The 19849-nt window shown below is 38.8% G+C and overlaps 1 protein-coding gene across 4 annotated transcripts in view; it reads left to right on the top strand.

Moving 5' to 3' along the window:
* LOC126469873 (exocyst complex component 1) overlaps nt 1-19849 on the top strand; it is a 273287-nt gene that overhangs the window by 27405 nt on the left and 226033 nt on the right. For 2 of the 4 annotated variants that reach the window (XR_007586087.1, XM_050097194.1), the window contains exon 2: nt 1733-1879. The exons of 1 other annotated variant lie outside the window; for it this stretch is intronic. The gene's annotated coding sequence lies outside the window, so the exon portion shown is untranslated. Of the gene's footprint in view, nt 1-1732; nt 1880-4581; nt 4638-19849 lie in introns of those variants that run through there. One more of the 4 variants, XM_050097196.1, reaches the window with a different exon arrangement.

Raw genomic sequence — 19849 nt, 5'->3', positions numbered from 1 at the left:
TGATTATTAACAGGACGACAGAGAATGTGATCGCTATTGACAATGAGTTACACTCGGGCTGGCACTTGTTCCGTGCTGTGAAGAACAATAGTTACATGTGGCTACTCAGTGTGTTTACTACATTTTTACACTACAACTGGCAGACCTCAAAGCATTCATTTTGTATATTCAGGAAAACAGCATAATTTGAAAAAACATCCTAAGTACAAACAGTGGTTCCAAAAATTTCTTATTTGCACTTTACCTCAAAAGTGAGAGTCGTTCCACATTGTATTATTTCATGTTCGGAAAAGCGACTTACACATAGTTGAGGAGCGCAAGCATGATAAAGCCACATATATACACGCCAGTCAAGAAAACTGTAAATAGTCAAAGGAGAAATGTTATGTAATTTGTTGGAGAAATCTTTTCTTTGCTTTTATTTTCTATATTTTAAACTGATGATTACGTATTGCTGCGAAGTAGATTTCATTTCCAAGTGGTGAGAAGCTTTATGTTTATTTCTTGTGGATAGCATTCATGCGCAACATTCATTTGGATATTAAAAGAAGAAACCCAGTACCTGAATGTGATACCCTCCTCATATTCTGATGCACCCAAGCTGAGAGAAAGGATCTTTCAGAGCGTGATGCGAGAGTTCAGAGAAGATAAACAGAGAAACCCAAACTCTTGGAAACCAGAGTGTGAACACATACCTGACACAAAACAAAAAACCAACATCCTACCCTTCGAGAAGACCAACTTGAAGCAGTCATGCAACGAAGGTGCAGATGGCTGCGGCTACACTTCACGTGGATACCATACCCACTTGATTGATGGCTGTCCTTCGTAAGAGCAGCCTGAAGCTGTACATCTCATGCTGCGATTACGACCTTACAATGAAATAATGGAATGAAAAATGAATGTCATGTACATCTTTAAAAGTATAGTTATTGTGCTGTTGGCCACTCTTGAACAAATTTCTCTATAATGGTATGAGTTGTAACATTTTTAACACTCGAACGCCCAGAGGGGTCAAAATGACCCTTTTCGGTTTTTAAGTGCTAGCTATGTTTTGAAGAATGATTCAAGCAACATTTACTTTCGTGACATTTATTTATTTGGCGTGTACTTTTGTTATGTTCAAAAACAGTGCATTTCACCTGATTGATGATCACTTTTTTCCAGTTTTACCTTTAACACCCACAGGGGACATATTGACCCCTTTAGAAAAAGCTATAATTTTGTTTATAGTTATGCCATACATTTATCTCATGCTTTCTCAAGCCTCGGTTACTTTACTGTGTAGTGCAATAATTTACTTTTGTTCATATTATTGCCATATCAAATGACAACAATTTACTCGATTCACCATTGTTCGTCATTCCCTTGTAAGAATCAGACTTTCAAAGGTGATTTTGAGCTGCAGATTGAAGTGAATTGGAAGGAGTATGTATGAGAGGAAGAGATTCTTGCAGAGTTACAAAGAGTTATGGACTGTGATTCAGATAGTGGCGAACTTTTTTCTGAGGATTCAGGGAAGAATTTTTACCACAGACACAGAGAGAAGATGAATCATCTCATACTAATGATTCTGATATTTCAGATAGAAATAATGGAGTCTAGTAAGTATATTATTATTGGTACTGCTAGTTTATAATTATCATATTGTTATCTACATATAATGTTACTGTGCTTAATTTAGGTTTTATGGTGGCTTTTGTACATTTGTTCTATTATTCTTGCTCTATAGGTCGTGAAGAATCATGTAACAGAAGAGGAGATAACCTTCTTTCTCGGAGTGTAGAACAAGTGACTGCTGCTTCATCGACTGCTGAAAGACATAAAGAAGATGCTCCTGATGGAACAGTCTGGATAGAAGCAGTGCCTAATTCACAAGGTGGGCGTCTTCCTAATCACAATATTTTGAGAGAATCTCCTGGACCTACTCCATGTGCAAAACGAAATGTAAGTGATGAACTTGTATCACGTGCTTGGCACTTGTTCATGGACAAGTATATAATCAAACATATCTTGAAATGTACTATAACAGAGGCACACAGAATACTAGGAAATGACAGCTGGTCAATGACCACAGAATAAATAGAAGCATTTATTGCAATTATTTATGCTCGTGGTGCGAGTGGCTGCCGAAGTACAGACCTTCACAGCTTATGGTCAGATTCCTCGGGTCTACCATTTTGTGTGGAAACCATGAGTAGAAATAGATTCTGTGAGATTATGAGATTCCTGAGGTTTGATGAGAAGTCTACACACACTGTACGATTACAGAATGATAAGTTTGCATTGCTTTCTGCTGTCGGGAACAAATTAATAGAAAACTGTACGATGTGTTACAAACCTGGAAGTGACATAACAGTAGATGAGCAGCTCTTTCCAAGTAAAACAAGGTGCCTGTTCACACAGTTCATGGCTTCAAAGCCTGACAAGTATGGGCAAAAATACTAGTTAGCTGTAGATGTTGAAAGCAAGTACAGACTCAATGGCTTCCCTTATCTTGGTAAGGATACTGCACGTTCCCAAGGCAAAAGGATTTCTGGGCAAAGGCAGAAATGTCACTACAGACAATTACTTCACATCACTCAAACTAGCCAAAAATTTGAAAGAAAAATCAACCTCCATTGTAGGAATAGTAAATAGAGCAAGAAGAGAGATACCACAATAGAGCAAGAAGAGAGATACCACATGCTCTGAAGTCCTTGAAGAGTCCTCTGTATTCCACAAATGTTTTAAAACATGATGATATTTCCTTGACAGTCTATCAAGGAAAGAAAGCAACAAATGTGCTTGTAATGTCTTCCCTTCGTCCTAGTGTTACCATAAATACAAATGAGAAAAATCTCCGGAAACTGTATGTTATTACAACAAAACAAAATTTACGGTTGACATAGTAGACAAGATGGCAAGGCAGTATTCAGTCAATACTTCCTCAAGAAGAAGGCCAATGCACTCTTACAATATCCTTGATCTAGCAGGAATAAATGCATATGTAATATTTAGGGCTGTTACTGGGAGGAATATCAAAAGAAAACCTTTTATTCAGCAGCTTGCAGATGAAGTACGCTCTGAGTATGTGAAGAGTTGCTTTCCTCATATGACAACAGACAAGTATGAAAAGAATCAAATGAAGATGAAGACAAAATGCCACAGAAGCACCGTAAATGCTAAGTTCTAAACTTCTACAAATGTAATAAAACTATTTCCAAGTGCAGTGAGTGTAAGATGATGGTTTGTGGAAAATGTACAAAGAAAAATGAATAAAAATGTGTCAATCGTGTAAAACAATAAAGTAACTGAAATTTATGTACACATGAAAAGTTCAGATTTTTTTGAATTAAGAAGGAAAAGCCTGTCACTTGCTTACACTTGTTTGGGTGTTACCAGGTTCAGTGAAATTTGTTTATATGTCTTTTTATTCACAACTCTGTATCTGAAATGGCTATAAATCTTGTAAACATTAAAATATAATAAATGCTTAAAATTTCGAAATAATAGTTCAGAAAACTTTTTTTAAATGCTAGGAGTGAAAATGACCCCTGTGGGCATTCGAGGGGGCGGGCAAAGTCTGGGTGTCCGAGTGTAATATCACTGGTGTGAATATACCAAGTTAAAAAGTGTATTGGTACCGACCTCAAGTGCAAAAGCTTATGTTTTCAAAACATGTTAGGTGCTTTGAATTTTTTTTTTTTTATTTGTAAATCTTTATGGAAATGACTTAGGTCATTATTTTTATTCAATTAATTGGTTTAAATGTAATCTTATTCTGTTTGTTTGTACCTTAAATTAGTCATCATATGAAGTACGTCATTTGCTCAAATTTGGCTTCCTATCAGTCTTCGTCATTTGGAATCCTTGTTCATGTGATATTGATTATTGTTATCTATTAACTTCGATTTAATTTCTTCCATATTATCGTCTTACGTCTTCGTCCATGTTATTGCATTCATTATTTCCATTTCTCATTTTGCTTGAATTTAGTTTTACTTATAATCCCTGTTTTTATTTAAATCATCATCCATGTTATTTTGTCTATAGTGCAATAAGAATGCTTGTTAGATGATTGCCATTCAAAAAATTGTCCATCTTGTAACGAAAAATACAATCTTGACACCACTGCACAGTAAATATAAATGGGTCATTTAGTCTCTTGTTTTTTAGCTGACTGATCTTCATTTTCAACGTTCAAACATTATGATAGGTATATAAAATAATTAAATTTACATGCAGAAAGATTTCAAATGGAAAAAGAATTATGAGAAGAAAAAAATATGAGCACTGACCAAGTTTTTATGTTGATTAGAAAGATGTGACAAAGGAATACAAATAAAAAAGTTGTTTTTAAAAGGATCAGTTGAATAAAAATAGTAATCAAAGTCATTTCGATAAAGATTTAATAACAAAAATATTTCACTGGGATTTTTAGTACTCGAACCGACAACCTTTGGCATGTCAGGTCAGTACCTTAACCATTACGCTATGCAAGTAGTCGGTATATACATGTTATTTTGAAGGTTACACAATATGATACGAAACACCGAAATTTTTTTCCATTGATTATTCGCACACGAGGGCCCCACCAGTGTGAATGGCTGCAGGATGTAATTCCTTGGACCTTAACTGACATCACTGTACTCCTTGTAAGTAACGATTTGAATAAACAGAATTATGAGCTGGATGGAGGCAGTGGGGGAGGGAGGGGGGGGGGCTGTTAGAAACAAGACATCAAAAACTGAACTAAATATCCATTTAGAGTGCAGAAATGATTGGTTTGAGACATCAAAAAATGATTTAAATAGTGGTCTGGGCAGTAAAATCGATGCCATGAATACCAAGAGCTGAGGAATGAAATTTTAAATATAAGGGGCAATCAAATAGTTTCTGTTCACAGGCTGTACAGATCAGCATCGGTATGCCAGTCAGGTAAAATTGCCATGAGCATTGAGACAATTGTCCCACCGATGCACCAGATTAAAGATACCCGTTTGGTAAAACACTGTGTCTTGCTGTAGGAAGAAGTTCGTAACTGCCTGCTGCACATTATCATCCAATAGGAATCGTCGACCTTTCAAGGCCCTTTTTAAGGGTCCAAAGGTGTGATAATTGCATGGGGAGAGATCAGGACTATAGGGAGGGTGCTAGAGCGCATCCCACTTTAGTTCATGTAATTGATGAGGCTGGCCTCTCTGGTCAACAAGGGTCTTGTACCGAATGACGACCAGCAGGGAACTTGGCACACCATTCAACAACAGTGGTTTTTGACAGACGTGCTGCCCCGTACACTTCTTTGTACTCAGATAGATACGAGGGTTGTTTTTTAAGTAAGGGCCATTCGCGCGTATAGACCCGTAGTTCGCTTGGACGCCGCAACAAGCCACCGCGCCACTTGCCGGCATCCTTCCCTTTCACACTGATGCAAGTTGCAGTTCTGTAGCTGATGTGTACACATCGCTGTGCTACTTTATAATGTTTACGATTATTGAATCGCCCGCCGCGTGTGAGATACGGTCAGCGATATGTTTTTTGACCGCGAGAAGCCTATCAGCTGCAGAAATTCATCGTCAATTAACAGAAGTTTATGGCTTGAATGCAATGAGTGAAGGTAAAGTGTGTCAATGGGTTAGAGAGTTTAAAAATGGCCGTCAAAATGTCCATGACGAAGAACGCTTAGGCCGGCCCTCTGTGATCACTGATGATTTGGTGGCTTCAGTCGAAACAAAGATTCGTGAGGACAGAAGATTCACAATTTCCACTCTTTCTTTGAAATTTCCACAAGTTTCAAGATCGGTTTTGTACAAAATTGTGTCTGAAAACCTAAACTTTAAGAAACTGTGTTCTCAGTGGGTACCCAGACTCCTCACAGAGGACCACAAAGGGAAGAGATTTGCCACTTCATTGGACTTTTTGATTCGCTATGAGGAAGAAGGGGATGACACGTTGAGTCAAATTGTCACTGGAGATGAAACATGGGTATCCCATATCACTCCCGAAAGCAAGCGACAATCGATGGAATGGCGACACACAACCTCACCCATCAAGGTCAAAGCCAAACAGACACTGTCAAAGCACAAGATTATGGCAACTCTGTTCTGGGACCAGCGCGGTGTTTTGCTAGTGGACTTTATGCCACGAGGAACGACAATTAACTCAGATGCCTACTGTGCAACTCTAAAGAAGCTCCGCAGAGCAATTCAAAACAAAAGGCGCGTCATGCTGACAAAAGGAGTTTTGCTCCTGCACGATAACACTAGGCCTCACACCTCTCAAAAGACTCGGGATTTGATTGATTCTTTTGGATGGGAAGTTTTGGACCATGCACCATACAGCCCCGACCTTGCTCCTAACGATTTTCACCTTTTTCGGTACCTGAAACACCATCTTGGCAGGCAACGCTTCAATGACGACGATGAAGTGAAAGTGGCCGTGAATTCTTGGCTGTCGGAGCAGGCGGCCGAATTCTTTGAAGAGGGAATTAAAAACTTAGTTGTACGGTATGACAAGTGCTTAAACAAACAAGGCAACTATGTAGAAAAATAGGTAAAAGTGTGTAGAATCAGAAAATCAAAGTTTTTTTACAAAAGTATTTGTATCTTTTTTTTAAAATAAAAACGGCCCTTACTTAAAAAACAACCCTCGTATCTACCGATATAACAGCCAAAAAAGAATAACAGCACAGTGGTCCGGTTTGGGAGCATTTGGTAATAAATTGAATTGTAAAGATGGTAAGAACCCATGTATGTTTTAGTTCATAACACACAATTGATGACATCCATACAATTTGTATTGTTATACAGATGAATAAACATATCAATCAGTCAATCAATCAATTAATAACCTCACCATAGTTCACGTTTACCATGCACTTGCCAGAAAGACATGACTGCCACATTAATCTCTTGCCTTTATGTTGGTGCTTACATACCCACATCGGATTCGTGCAACATTGCATGTATGCTGCAGCAACGCCCTCAAATGGAAACTTTTTGGTGGCCCCTATTCTAATATTTTTAGTTGCTGGAGTAAGAGAGGATGTCAGCAAATATAAACTAGTTGTACAGTCAAAGCACAGACAAACTGATGCATGGGGTAATACACTGGAAGGTGAAGTGAATAAATTTAAGACAAATTTTACTGATACAGTAGAGAAAATTGCAAAAAGTTTTCAAATAGTGCGTAACATGTTAAAACATGAAAGCCATGTATTATGATCAGAATTGGGTCAAAAAATCAAAACCTTGAATATAAAATCAATAATTTAGAAAGTGAGATGGAAAATCAAATCTTGGTAATTAATGATAAAGGTGGAGGAAGTCACAACTAGCAATGTGGAAGCGTTTAGTAATAATAATGTAGGTAATGTTTGTAGAAATGTAGCTGAATTGGAAGAAACTTTTTGCTGCTAAAAGTTTCAGAAGTAACTGTTGTGGGATGTGTGCCAATGCACCATTCAAAAATTTTCCTGGTGGTAATAAATTTCACCCAGTTGATTTTTTGCAACATTGTTGTGACAATTTTGTTAGTGGTATGACTGATTTTGGGCAAACCAATATGATACTACAGAGATCACTAGTTTTGTAAAAAAGGTTTTTGAATAAATTCTGATCAGAAACTGAACAAGCTAGGATCGAAAGTGAATTCTTAAATGCACCTAATTATGAAGAACATAATGGTAGTATGAAAGACATTTGTGAGAAGCAACTGAGACAATTAATCCACCTAGATAAACCATTTAATGGGCTTACACAAATGGATGCATTAAAGAGGGGATTGCGTAGGAAAGTGCAATGAGGTTTCATTTGTGGGCCAGATGATTCTATTGAACAATTTTTGAAATATGTAGGTAAACTAGACGGGCCATTATAGAGGCATGATAGATACAATTTTAATCAGAATGGGTATGGATGGACTCGCCATGGGAGGTGAAATCAAAACCACAATAATACAGGTAATTATGGAAGGGAAGAGGGGGGGAAATAATAGAAATATGAATAAGAATAGAAAATGTGAAATTAGAAATAGATCATAGGAAGGAAAAAACAGACCATTTAACCAAAGTGGATATGAAAACAGGTGCTAAGGATCAGATAAATTATGGATCATCCAATTGGGAACCTGTCACTTTCATGTGAGGGAAAAAATAGAGGAAATCAGGTTAATTTTAACAAAAGAGATTTTGAGAGGAGGAGAAATTTTGAATCCTACAAGCAACAAAATAAAAACAAGGATGAGTATGAAATAAATAGACTATATTTTGGGGGACAATGAACATTGACATGTATTGGCAAAATTGGAAGGAGGTTACTCGATGTTGAATTAGAATCAGTTGTAGAGTCACTAACAAGTCTTTACTGCATGTGTAATGAAGTTTTAGTAGGAGAGGAGAGAACTGACAAGAAGTTTGATGAATTTGGATTACGTAACTTAATGATTGAGGTTGTAGCAGATGCAACATGGGAATTTACTGTATCTAATGTTGAAGCTTGTGAACCTGCCAATCATGCACCTAGGGAGGAAGATGTTATGTTAGATAGTAAAAGTAAGAAGGGTGAAGAGGGTATCTTAGATGGTTATAGTGAGGTTAGTGGAGAAGATGCTATTGTTCATAGTACACTCATGCTCATAAATTAAGGATAATTGCAGAATGTGGTGCCACACAACGTGACATTACAGAAAACTGGCTCTAATAGCATACACACATAGGGAACACACGACACAGATCTGTAAGTCCACGGTATTGGTGATAAGTTGAGAAAACTGTCCCGAAACGTGCTACAAAACGCCACTGTTTCCTGCACACGTACCCCGACATCAGTATGGGATATGATCACCATGCACACGTACACAGGCCGCACAACGGGTTGGCATACTCAGGATCAGGTGGTCAAGCAGTTGCTTGGGTGTAGCCTCCCATTCTTGCTGCATCAGTGCCTGTTGGAGCTCCAGAAGTGTCGTAGGGGTTCGAAGACTTGCAGCGATATGTCGACCGAGAGCATCCCAGATGTGCTTGATGGGGTTTAGGTCTGGAGAACAGGCAGGCCACTCCATTCGCCTGATATCTTCTGTTTCAAGGTACTCCTTAACGATGGCAGCTCAGTGGGGCCATGCGTTATCATCCATCAGGAGGAAGGTGGGACCCACTGCACCCCTTAAAAGGCGGATATACTGGTGCAAAATGACGTCCCGATACACCTGACCCTTTACAGTTCCTCTGTCAAAGACATACAGGGGTGTACGTGCACCAATCATAACCCCACCCCACACCATCAAACCACGACCTCCATACAGGTCCCTTTCAAGGACATTAAAGGGTTGGTATCTGGTTCCTGGTTCACGCCAGATGAAAACTCAGCGAGAATCACTGTTCAGACTATACCTGGACCTGTCAGTGAACATAACCTGGGACCATTGTTCCAATGACCATGTACTGTGTTCTTGACACCAGGCTTTATGGGCTCTCCTGTGACCAGGGGTCAGTGGAATGCACCTTGCAGGTCTCCGGGCGAATAAACCATGACTGTTCAGTCGTCTGTTGACCTTGTGTCTGGAGACAACTGTTCCAGTGGCTGTGGTAAGGTCCCGAGCAAGGCTACCTGCAGTACCCCGTGGCTGTTTGCGGGCACTGATGGCGAGATATCGGTCTTCTTGTGGTGGTGTACACTGTGGACGTCCCGTACTGTGTTGTCTGGACATGTTTCCTGTCTGCTGGAATCATTGCCATAATCTTGAGATCACACTTTGTGGCACACAGAGGGCCCATGCTACAGCCTGCTGTGTTTGACCAGCCTCCAGTAGCTCTAGTATTCTACCCCTCATAACGTCATCAATATGTGTTCTTTGAGCCATTTTCAACACACAGTCACTATTAGCACATCTGAAAATGTCTGCACTCTTACTCGCTGCACCATACTCTGACATGCACCGACACACCTCTACGTATGAGGACTGCTGCCAGCAGCATTGTGCGACGACCGCAGGTCAAATGCACCACATGGTCATACCCCAAGGTGATTTAAAATGGCAAACCAACCACCAGAGTGTTGTTTCACCATGTATCAGCATTATCTTCAATTTATGAGCATGAGTGTAGTTAGGATAGTGAAGATGTTGTCAAAGGTATTGAAGAGAAAATAGGAAGTGAGACTGACTTTTATGGAGAATTAGATGGCATGATTTACGTGGAAGTTGAAGTTGAAGATGAAGTGTTAATAGATGGTAGGTATGGGGACTGCAATGAATTCATGCAGGGAGGCCAGAGCTATGAAAGGAAGACACAGGAGAGTGAGATTCTACTAGTTGATATCAGTAAAACAGTAAACTGTTGTAAGGATGGGAGGGAGTTTGAAAAAATGTATATATAATGAAATTTTAAGGATAGTTTGGGATCATTATGATAATGAAAGGAGTGATAGTAGAATAAAAGTTACTCTGCAAAACCTACGTGAAAGCTTGTGTTCAGAATGGTGGGAAGAGACAAGAAATACTTTAGATAACTTAGAAAAAAACTGATATATCTGTGAGTACCATGCAACTGAGAACAGAAATACGCACAAAAAAAGATGAGGTAAAAGATACAGGATTCAACGAAGTTTAGAAGCGTCTTTCATATAAAACAGAAAGAAAAGGTGATAGTGACATGTATGGAAGCCCATACACTCATATTGAAACTGATAACTAGGAAAGTTAGTGTCAGTTTGATACAGGGAGTTCAATTTGTGTAGTGGTCCTGAAAAATTAAGGGATGGAGTAAATTTGCTGAGTTACCTCTAATAGTGATTAAGATTAGAGGAGTTACTTGAAAAAATAATAAAATAGCAAACAAATAAATGTCACTGTGATTTAAAATCAGTAAGATAAGATTTATCCAGGGATGCTTTGTGATACCTGATTTGAGCAAGGAAATTATTTTGGGCATGAACTGGACTGTTAAAGCTAGAGTAGGATTCTGTTGGACAAATAAGGTCGTATACTTTACTGAACCTAGAAGTAGAATTTCTTCTCAAAGTTGATAATAGTACATAGCATAAATAATACTAATCAGGTAGGAGGGTAAAGTGTATAGGTGATAGAGGACACTTGAAAGAGGAGGAGGTTAGTTTAAATGAGAGGGAAGATTTAGAATATTATCATAGTTTAGTTGCAACCAAAGTAGAAGGTGCTGAGAAACTTAACCAAAGTCAGAAAGAGGATTCAAGGAAGTTTTCGTGTATACTGTAATGTATTTAATGAGAAACTAGGAAAAGTGAAGAATTACCACTGTAAACTTAAATAACACAGGAACCATTTGTGTTAAACCTTATGGAATTCCTATCTCAAGAAGAGAGGCTGTAGAAAGAGAAGTACAAAAAAATGTAAGTGGGTACTTACTGAAAGGAGTTGCAGTGAATAAGTAACCCAAACATTGTGTTATGTAAAACATATGGAGGGATATGCCTTGTATTGCATTCAGTACACTTAAACAAAATATTAGAGAGAGAAATTGACCATTCTGAAAGTAAAGATGAATTATTGCATAAATTTAAAGCTGTAACTTGTGTAACTAGTGGTGACCTTACCACAGGTTTTCATTTGATCTCATTTAAGCCTAATTTCAGAAAATATACTGCTTTCCTATAAGGTGGTAGATTTTATCAATACTGTATTGCATCATTTGGATTAAATATTTACATTGCAGAGTTTATACGATGCTTAGATTTTGTTCTGGGGAAAGAATTACTTGCAAAATTGATTATTTATATAGGTGATATTTTAATCACAGGAAAAAGTTGGAAAAAGCATTTCGAATTGTTAAGAAAGTAGGAAGGAAATTAAGGGAAGGGGAGGGGGGGGGGGGGTATGTCATTGACGTTGGAAAAGTGTAAATTTGCTGTGAAGAAGTTAAAATTTCTTGGCCACAGCATTACTGTGGAAGGAATTTTGCTTGACAGTGATGAGATTTTAGCCAAAGCAAAATTTCATTCCCATAAGTCGAAAAGAGGAGTTAATGTCATTGGTTAGCTAGTTTTTGCAGAAAATGTGTAAAGACTCGGGTTTTAAACACATCTTGTCTGAATAATCTTACAAAAAAGACTATATTATTGGTATGGAGTAATGAGTGTCAGCAAGCTCTTGATGAAATAAAGAGACTGTTATGTGATAGCAAAATTTTGCACACAACACATTTGAGATTACCATTTTGCCTTATGACAGACAGTAGTAATAATGGACTGGGAGCTCACTTATTCCAAGAGAAAGTAGTAAATGGTAAAATAGAACAACATCCTGTAGCATTTGCAAGCGTAGCATTGTAAAAGTATGACAAAAATTACAGTGTGACTGAGAAAGAGTTATTGTCAGTAAATTGGCTTTCACCAAGTTATCAGGTTGGGGCTTATGAGGTTCAGTGAACAGTGCAATGGAGTATCTAAAACCAGTCTTTACAGATAACTTCAGTAAAATGGAAATGACACATTTCACAAAGTAGTAGTGTCCATCAATCCTTAAAATCTAAGTATTGTAGTGGTTATATTACATATCAATGAATTTAATCAAAGGATACTCATGCAAGTTTAGTTCTGTCTTATTAGTTAAGACCTTTGACAAACATTTAAATCATTTGGAACCTGTTGTGGAGAGATTGTGGGGTGCTGGTCTGATGGTTAAACCATCCAAGATCACCTTGGCCAAAGAACAAACTTCCTTTTTCGGGTATTTGGTTTCTCATGACGGAATCCGCATCGATCAGGAGTGAACCACCAGTCTTAGAAATTTTCCCCCACCCACCAGTAAGAAGGGCATCACAAGTTTCATTGGGATGGCCAATTATTTCAGAAAGTGTGAGCCGAATTTCACTCAGCTGACTGCACCACTTAACAACTTGCGCAAGAAAGGGGTGAGCTTTATTTGGGGAGAGAGCCAACAAGCCACCTTTGACGCCCTGAAAATTGCCCTCACCAACCCCCCAGTCTTGGCCATCCCTGACTTCAATCACCGATTCATTGTCCATACTGACGTGTCAAGCACCGTCATTGCTGTCAGCCGCCTGCAGCAAATTGAAGGGGATAGACACCCTGTTGCCTTCATATCTAGGTGTCAGTCCGAGGTCAAATTGAAGTACTCCATGTACGAATGTGAAGCTCTCGCTGTTTTGTTTGCACTCAAGAAGTTTAAATTCTATCTTGAGCATAGGGAGTTCAACCTCGAGATGGATAACCAAGCATTAAGCTGGATATCAGCCAGGCCAAGAAAAACCAGGTGGGCGGTATGCATATCGACCTTTCCTTTTAAGGTTCACCATATTAAAGGGGCCGAGAACCAGGTCGCAGATGCGCTGAGTCACATGTTTGAGGAGAAAGGGGAAGATCTTAAAAAAGATGCCTGCCGGAACGCTATCCTTGTCGGAACTGTCCTGTCAGAGACCCCTGAACTATTTGTTAACCTCAAAGAGCTACAGTCACAGGATCCCATCTTGGGGCCCATTAGGTGGGCCATGTTGAACGGGGAGGAGGTTCAAAGTTATACCTTACACAGAGGAGTCCTCTGTCAGCAGTTCGGCAGGTCCAGTCAGGATAGGATTTGCTTGCCCCAGAGCCTTGTTCAGCCCACCTTTAAGTATTTTCATACTACACTCCTAGGCGGACATTTAGGGGTGGCCAAAACAGTCACCAAAATGTGTCAGCATGTCACCTGGCCAGCAATGAATAAGGATGTCCGTCAGTTAGTTAGGCAATGTGAGGCCTGTAAAATTGGGAAACTAGGAAATAACACTCGTCAGGGATTATTGCAATCTGACTGAGAGTTTATCCTCATGGATAAGGTCTTCATTCATCACATGGGGACCCTTACCCAGGACCAAGAAAGGGAACCGCTGTATTTTGGTCATTGTGGGTGCCTTTAGCCACTTCACGTTGCTCCTCCCTGGCAGGAAGATCACGACACGCACCACCATTAACCATCTTACTGAAGTTTTCACCCTCTTTGGCCTCCCTAAGACCCTGGTTAACGACAATGCACCCGGCTTTATTTCAAAAGTGTTTCACAGGTTCTGCTTTAATAATGCCATCAATTATGTTACCACCACACCTTACCATCCCCAGCCTTCGTTTGCTGAGGATGTTAACTGGAACCTAAAGGCAGCCTTAATTATTTACTATGCCAACGCACAGTACAAGTGGGATTTGTCATTGCTTTTAACACTGCTGAGCATTAGGCTTCTGGCGTGACCCCCGCCTCCCTCAATCTTCCTTATCCAATTAATTCTCCCCTAGCCAATCTATGGAATATCAAAAGCCTCTTACCAGCAAATTTGGATCCGGATGAAATTAAGCACAATTGGGAGAATGTTAGGCGCAATATTAAGCGAGCCCACCTCCGGCAAGCTCAGCACTATAACCATGGTTGTGTCTCAGTCCAAATAAAGGAAGGGGATCGAGTTTTTGTATATAACTTAAAACACCTATGTGGCCAGGGGACCACCTAGTGTTGGTAAGTTAGGCCCCCGTTATATTGGCCCATGCCAGGTCCTCAAGTGACTGGGTCTGATCAACTTCCTGGTTAAAAACCTTGCTAACGATAGGTCCATTCGGGTGCATGTTAGTCAAATTAAAGCCTAAGCTGTAGTGCGGCCCTCATTTGATATTCCCCCTTGCACTTCATCTGTGGAGGAGGAGGTTGAGCCGTGCTCTCTGTCCTCTGGTGCATCGTCAGAGGGGGTCACTGTGCTTAGTGTGCGATCGCTAGCAGTTTTCAAAGAGAGAGGACATACTAGTGTACGAGCAATTGGTGGCAGGTGGCCTGTGTGGACGGTCGCGTTTCGCTATTCATTTTACTGCCCGCTAGGTTGCACTGGTGAGATTGCCTCCTAACAGAGCGACGTTCACTGTTGGACAGTTTCAATCTGCCTGTGGTCGTGTGTGTGTGTGTGTGTGTGTGTGTGTGTGTGTGTGTGTGTGTGTGTTGCACCATTGAATGATAATTTGTTTAATGGCAAGCAACTTGCTCTATGATTATTAATAACTTGGCAAGATTACTACCTGTCAACAGAGTGCCATTGATATTTCCTGTTGGTATTAGTGTGCACCGTTGAATCACAATTGGTTTGACGGCAAGCCACAAGAAAAGTCTTTTGACAGAGCGCCATTGAGTGTTCAATGAGCGTACAGTTGAAAATACTGTCATTATAAATGTTTTACAGCCACTAGCAGTTGTACTCTGTGCTTGTGACTGGGTTGATTTTTTATATATATACTACTTGTTGTAGTCCTTTATCTATGTCTGTTAATATTTAAAAGGTAAATTAAGTCTGTGCATTTAATAGTTGGCACAGTCCCTTATATACAGTCGTCCGACTTAAGGTGTGGAAGGCAAGAAACGTCTGTATTTATGATCATTGCAGGGCTGACATTGGTTACCAATGTCCCGCACCCAACCATGATCTTGTACCCTGTACGTTGGGTTCATATTTGGGTTGAGGGTTGCCTATTCTGAGGTGCACCACTCGCTATCTTTGTTGGAGCCTGTATTGCTCAATCCCCCGGAACTTGAAGCAAAATAGACTAATTTTCATGTTGAACGATAACTCACTTCAGATACCATTCGAATAGTAAAAATGGCAGCATTAAGTCTTTGAACAAGATACTGAACGTGGGCTTTCCATGACAATTTACTAACTATCTGAACACCTAGAAATTTGAACTGTTCAGTTTCACTAATCATATTCCCATTTTGTGGAATTAAAACATTAGGTTTTGTTGAATTGTGTGTTAGAAACTGTAAAAAACTGAGTCGTACTGTGATTTAGCGTTAGTTTATCTTCGACAAGCCATGAAATTATGTCATGAACTGCACTATTTGAAACCGAGCCAGTGTTGCACATAACATCCTTTACTACCAAGCTAGTGTCATCAGCAAACAGAAATATTTTATATTTACTTCTAGTATTAGAGGGCATATCATTTATATAAATAAGGAACAGAACTGGGCCAACCACTGATCCCTGGCACCCCCCCTACTTGGCCATACCCCCACTCAGACCCCACATCACAGCCATTCTCAACACTGTGAATAATGACTTTTGCTGTCTGTTGCTAAAGTAAGAGGTGAACTAATTGTGACCTACTCCCTGTATTCCATAATGGTCCACCTTCTGGAGCAATATTTTGTTATCAACACAATCAAACGCCTTAGTTAAATCAAAACATATGGCTAGCATTCAAAATCTTTTGTTTAACCCATCAAGTACCTCACAGAGAAAAGAAAATGTAGCATTTTCAGTTGTTAAACGTCTTCTAAAGCTGATAGCAAATCGTGTGATATAAAATGATAAATGATCGATTATCCTTACATACACAGCCTTTTCAATAACTTACCGTTGCATATGCACTGCAGCAGTGCCCTCAAGCATAAATTTTTGATCACCGCGTATATAATTGCAGAAACAAAATGTCACAGTAAATGTAACAATGAAGATTGTGAAGATATAGAAATACCTAATTACTATCTGTCAGTTTACTGGGCAATGTTATTGAATGACCAAAGTGAGGTTGGGAGAAGAAAGAGGACGGGAGAATTTATATATCATTTGACACAAATACTATTGTATTGTGATGCTAGTTGATGAATTAATCAAACAGTGAAATCCATTCTAATTAATCATACATTTAATTAGCATTTTGTCTTGTGAACTTTGGCTCCTCATACACTTCATGTATCCCCAATACTAGAACAAGACGTTCTAGTTACTAAGAACCTGTGTATATTAATAAGTTTTAGTATCTGAAATGAGAATCTACATCTACATCTACATTTATACTCCGCAAGCCACCCAACGGTGTGTGGCGGAGGGCACTTTACATGCCACTGTCATTACCTCCCTTTCCTGTTCCAGTCGCGTATGGTTCGTGGGAAGAACGACTGTCTGAAAGCCTCCGTGCGCGCTCTAATCTCTCCATATGACTTGATCATATACTTGTACCTTCCCTTCAAATGCGAATGCAGTATTTCAACTTCTGAAATAAAGTAAACAACTACAACAATGCACAGTTTTATTCAATAATCGATTGTTACTTTTTCGATAGAAAAAGAACTGAAGTTGTGGAAGCGTATGTGAAAACAGGTTTGATTAAGGAAACTTGCAAAATTTTTGGGGTTATGTATCCAGGTAGAGGATTGCAGAGTCTGTATAAAAATTGGTGAACCTACTGATCTGTGCAAAATGTAAAACGACAAAGAAGTCCTTCAGTTTGCACACCAGAAGTTATTGCAGACATTCACTAAAGAATTATTCAGAGCCCAAATCATGCCATATTGTGTGACAGTTGTGCAGCAGTTATGGGAGAATGGCAGTCAGAAACATGTAGATTACGACACATAATTTTTTAATAACATCAGCGACGGTTTGTTAAACTCTTTCCATTACATCATGAGTGATGAAGCACGGTTTCATTTCAGGTCATGTAAATTCAGAACACAAGATACAGGACAATGGAAAACCCTAACATTATGTGTCAGCAACCACTCCATGATGAAAAAAATTGGTGTTTGGTGTGGTGTAACAGGAACATTCATCACTGCACTGTTATTTTTGGCACTACACTCAACACAGTTAGATATATGAAAATTTGTGGTACATTTTGTGCACAACTCATGGAATATCTAAGACAGTACAGCTTCTTCCAGCAAGATGGGACAATATGCCACACATCTAAGGTACCCCTGGAACGAATCCATGGTGTCTTCACTGAGGAAAAAACTGTCAGCAAACATTTATGGCCACTATGTTCACCACATCTAACAACATGTGATTTTTTTTCTGTGGAGACACTCGAAGGGCAAGGTCTATGAAACAAATCCACAAACAATACAGGAACTGATAAGCCATGGAGTTGCCACCATCGGTATCCAACCTTTACCCCTGGTGTATCTGAATATATTTAGATGTGCACAGCTGTGAATTGATTTCACAGGGGTCACTTTCAGCATTGTCTGTAAATGTATTTTTCACTGTATTTTTCATTGTAAATAAATGATAAGTCCATTTCAGCTCTTTGCTTCTGTAATTTCACTGCATTTCCTTTATAGTTACACAAGCTACTTTTATCTGCACCACCCTGTCCTATCTAGTAATACAATTATCAGACACATTTCACTTTTAATTGTGTGATACTAGAAACTGTATAACTAAACAGCATTTCAGTAGTTTAAAGTTGTGTATATATTTCAGTAGTTTCCTGTGACTGAACCATTGGTAATGGAGAATGTGTGTTATTTCTGTGAAAAACAAAATATCTAAATGGAATTAAGAAGTGGGATGCTGAGTGGTAATGCTTCAAATATCAATTTTGGTTGTGCTTGCAAGTTCATGGGATGGAGGAAGGACATTCACAAGGCAGTTACAGAAGTTAATACTCTTAATTAAAGCTGAAATTGCCTTATAAATTGACGTACACACAAAATGTCATATGTTGCTACATTATGAATATTTACCATGGCTCAGGGGAGACTTACCATAGGGGATGAGCTTTAATCATTTGAAACAGTCAAGCATTTTTCAGTCCCTTCTATCAATCTTTGTCCTTACATATGCACTGCACAAGCAAGAAATATATTGCCAACTTGGAGTGCATTCCCTCTGCTCTGCACCATCTCCCGTGGTATTCACAGTGTGGGGTAGAGCAGTCTCCACCACCTCCCTCCTATCCCAAAAACAGCACAAAATTAATAAAATTTGAGACCAAAATTATATCTGGCATAATCCATATCACTTCAGGCAGAGGGGTTACCTTCATAGTCCTGGATGTTACTGAATTTAGCATATGTTAAAATTCAGGAGTAAGTAAGAAACACATATTTTTTTGTTTTCTCCAAAAAGTTCCTGCCTCAAGATACAGGCCTCCAAAGATGATACTGTGAACACCATTTTGAAGATGCGAATTTTGGAAAATTTTTTAAAATGCTGTATCTCTGTAACAGATCTAGATATTTTGTTAGTTTTTTATAATTGAAAGATAATTGCTTTATGATTACAATGGTATCCTCCATTTGGACATACCTGTCAAAGTTCTTTTACTGTCGCCTTTTGAATTTTTTTTATAATTTACAGAAAAAATTGTTTTCAAAAATTCCAATCCAGAAAAGTTAGTTTTTTCCCTGTTGGTTAGTACCATGTAGTAATATATTCTCTGTAAAGGAGAGCTTCCACTTTTAAGGTGGACAGGTCTGATTTTAAAAAATCATTTTTTTTTTTTTACTTTCAAGGGTAATCTCTCTCCGCACTGATGTTGTTTCTTACTAATTTCTTTGTTACAATGTTTATTTCTATTGTCTTTGTTGCAGTTATTTCTTTTCACTTTCTTTGTTGCAGTTATTTCTTACACTCTGTTGTAGTTCCTTTGTCATGGTTGTTCATTGCAGGTTTCTGTATTGTAGTTGTTCAATGCGAATTTGTTTACTGAAGAGGCTTCCAAGAAATCTGAGCCCATCCAGTGAGTCATGTGTTTTCGTGAAGAATTTGTCTGTTGACACAGTAATATGTTTTGTGAAAAGGACTGTTTGAAATGTCGTGTGACAGGGGTCACAGGAGAGTGAAGTGTACTGACTATTTGCATATCAATAAAAGAGTGATATATAAGACAAACAAAAAAACAGACTTTGTTCAGGTTGGGAATAATTGTTCTCATTTGAAGACTCTGTTTCAAAGTGAAGATATTTCAGTGACAACTTTTTGTGTTCTAAATGTTTGGACAGAATAACAACAATGATAGTATCTGAACAAGGTGAAGCCACACATGGTGCAAAAGATGCAGATTTTGCATCAATAGAGGAAGAATTAAATACCCCGAATCAGTCAACTACAGATGTAGGTGTTAGTCCTGTTAAG

Source organism: Schistocerca serialis, chromosome 3 (assembly GCF_023864345.2).
Source record: "Schistocerca serialis cubense isolate TAMUIC-IGC-003099 chromosome 3, iqSchSeri2.2, whole genome shotgun sequence".
Taxonomy (NCBI): domain Eukaryota; kingdom Metazoa; phylum Arthropoda; class Insecta; order Orthoptera; family Acrididae; genus Schistocerca; species Schistocerca serialis.
This window is presented reverse-complemented; position numbering and strand designations above follow the sequence as displayed.